The following is a 3,242-nucleotide window of genomic DNA, read 5'->3' as shown; positions in this document are numbered from 1 at the left end:
ATATATATATATTACTGAGGTTATAGAATACGTTTCCCATAGCGGCTCCTGAAAGCTTTCGAGTTTTTATAAAGCGAAAATACCAAAATATGTGTCGTAACATTGGATTGTAATGTTGCCTTACAGCAGACTAGTAAAAGCTCAAAAACTAGCATTTTATTATTTTCTCTTTTTTTCCAATCGTCTTAGGAGTTGAACAATTTCTATTTACCTTCTCTATTGGCGTCATTTGAAATTTAAGAGTAAAAATGAAGAATTTATCTATAGACGACAAAGGACAGTCTGTCCTTTGTAATTTTTATTTAACAGTTTGGTTGTGGAAACGAACATCGAGTCCAAAAGGATTGTAAGTTTAACACTAAAGTTTAGGTATCTGTGCGATGTCTGACAACATTTCCTTATGCGGCTAACAAAAGTTGTTTCATTTCGAGGTTTCGGGTAACTTCCGTTACTCTCTTCGGAATAAAGTTGAATTTAGAGTAGCAAATACTGTAATATACATTCTTAAGTATAAAAGCACCAAAAGTGCGTATAAAAGATGGAACACTTTGATAATAATAACAAAGTTGTAGTTTAATTCTGAAGTGAGGAATCCATTGGGAAAAGCAACGAACTTTGATAAACAGCTTATTATTTGATTATTATTTTTTTGACAAACAACATTTCAACTCATAGGAGTTGGCCATCTTCAGATTATAGTTACGCATTGACCATGGTTACGAATTAAAACATAATATTAAAAGTTCATGATTCATATCCAGTTTCCGTAAGAACGCGCTCCGCATTTTTGAGCCGTGAATGCGCCATAAAACTGATGATGAAATCCCACTGTTGGGTCCAACAAGAATTAGCGAAGGGTGTTGTAGACTAACTGGCTCCCCTTTATCGGTTCCAAATTAGAGACAGCAATGCTTTGTTTGAAGTTAAGCACAAAGCTATACATTGGGCTATCTGTACTCTGTCCAACACAGGTATTGAAACCCGGTTTCTAGCGTTGCAAGTTCGCAGGCATACCACCGTGCTACTGGGGTGCAACAGCTATGCACAGATAATCTTCATGTATCTTTGAGTTGAAGTTCTAAAACAAGCGTCATATTCAAATACAATATGACAATGACCCACTCCTATGAATTTAAAACTTTTTTGTCGAATTAAAAATAAAAGTCCTAGTTAGAAGCTGATTACAATATTTCAAAGTTTTAGTCTATGTATAATTTACCCGCCTCAGGCTTTCTTCAGATACCATACACAATGTCTCGTAAATTTTCTATTTCTCTCATTTCTTTCATATTCAGTTGATTTCTTGTGTGTCAAATATAATATAGTTTAATAACTGCAAAAGAGAGGCATAGCTTTTAAACACTAGAGTCGAAGGTTGATCATGAAAGTACGCTTTACAGGCACATATTCTGATAATTAGCACAATATTGTTTGCAATGAGGTGGCAGTACTATACTCATATAGTGTAGCAAGGTTCAACGGTAGTAACTTAAGGATATCGCTGAGTGCTGAGCCAATCACGTTGCGATTCGTGTACAGAATTTTATTTAACCACCCTCCGGAGACAAAACGAGTTTTATATATAAACCTCACGTAGTTCACCATGAAAGTAAAGTAAAATAGAGCATTAAACGTATTTAGTTTGACCGATATTAGAGATCTTGAAAGATTCTTGTTTGTTAGGCTTGTTCGTACAAAGTACGTTGAAGTTTATTGAAATATAACGAACTTGTACGTCGTTAATATTTGACTACTTTTGCTGCTGGATACTATTTATTGCAAGTTACGTAACAAGTGTAAGTACCACTACCAGTTATATAATCTAAAGTTATTTAATTTATGTATGATTTTAAAAATTGGAAATAAAGAGTATAGTATGTTAATGTTACTGTGTTTTCTATTCACTTCCACTCGAGTACTACTACTACTAGGGGCCTTAGCTGGAGTGTAACGTATACATTATATTAGTTGTAAGCAGAAAACAGGGCTATAATTTCTTATATGCTTATAAGTTATATTAGTTATAACACTGTTCTACTTTCAACGTCCAGTTCTACCGTGAGAATTTGACGAAACAATAATTTGATAGTAATTACCGACTTTTCAGAACAATAAGAATGATTTTGTCAACTTTTATGTTATTTGTTATTCCTAAGTTGGTTTTTTTGACTGGACTTTCTAATCACCATACGATCTTACTAGCCTTGCAGCTAGTAATAAATTATGAAATAATATTATAATATGGAAATATTAACCCCATTTTCTTTCTAAAAAATTAAAAAATGAAGAAGTTAAAAAGATGCTGGTTAAAAATTAAAGGCTGTATGGAAGGAGAATTAGGAATAAAAACTGCTTCGTAATTTATATTTTTGGTATTAAACTTTAAATATATGGGGAACGGAAAATACCAGAAAGTGTGTGTTTGAAATATAGAGTTTGTATTAGTAGTATTAGTAAAACAACATACAAGGTGGTCAAGTGTCCACTTTTTCCAGAGCAAAATCATAAATATAATAATAAGTATAGATACTTTAACTTCACTTTAACAATAAGCAGTGATTACTGTATATCATTAATAAAACTGTACATGGCATATTATTAATATTACTTTAATATGATAATAATATATTTATTTTAGTAATTAACAATAGCATAGTAAGGAAGTACTTGTATCCTTACAAATACTCCTATATATCATTAAGCTTATAATCTGATCCAACAGTTGTACCAAGATTACTTATCTATCAACTGAAACATAAGGAAATAAGTAAAAAATACTACTACAGGTAGGCTTACATGGAAAACACGAAACACTGTGTAAACCAGTACAAAGAAAAACAGATTTAACGTATTTTTACTTTCTAAATAACTTTTTCCATTTGTGCTGTGTGAAATATTAGTACTTACGACCATATTAAATTACGTTTACTTTGTGTCTTGTTGTATAGGTTATCTAATATTAATAGAATGACAGTCTTGCTGTTTGTAAAAGTTGTTAAATATTTCTTCTTTTCTGGTGTAAAAAATTGAAGATAGCTTTTATAAGTGGAAACATCTGTTAGCTGAATTCTTGCACAGATCTTAAAATATAACGTTGATAAACGGAAACATCGCTTAAGGACATGCCAATCAGTGATTGCCTTACCTGCCTACGTTGATCTAACTCATTTTATAAGCTGTACTATTTCCTATAGTTCATTTTCCAGATGGTTCTGCTATGAATAGTGTCTGGCGAAAAACTT

The 3,242-nt window shown here is 31.9% G+C and overlaps 1 protein-coding gene across 1 annotated transcript in view; it reads left to right on the top strand.

The window, feature by feature from the left end:
- The first annotated feature begins 1,484 nt into the window (after positions 1 to 1,484).
- Positions 1,485 to 3,242, top strand: part of LOC106471523 (dnaJ homolog subfamily B member 9-like) — a 10,356-nt gene continuing 8,598 nt past the window's right edge. The window contains exon 1 of the mRNA XM_013932122.2: positions 1,485 to 1,796. The gene's annotated coding sequence lies outside the window, so the exon portion shown is untranslated. The remainder of the gene's footprint in view (positions 1,797 to 3,242) is intronic.

Source organism: Limulus polyphemus, unplaced genomic scaffold, assembly GCF_000517525.1.
Source record: "Limulus polyphemus unplaced genomic scaffold, Limulus_polyphemus-2.1.2 Scaffold4676, whole genome shotgun sequence".
In the NCBI taxonomy this organism is placed as follows: Eukaryota; Metazoa; Arthropoda; class Merostomata; order Xiphosura; family Limulidae; genus Limulus; species Limulus polyphemus.
The sequence above is the reverse complement of the archived record's forward strand: the minus strand, read 5'-3'. Positions and strand labels throughout refer to the sequence as shown.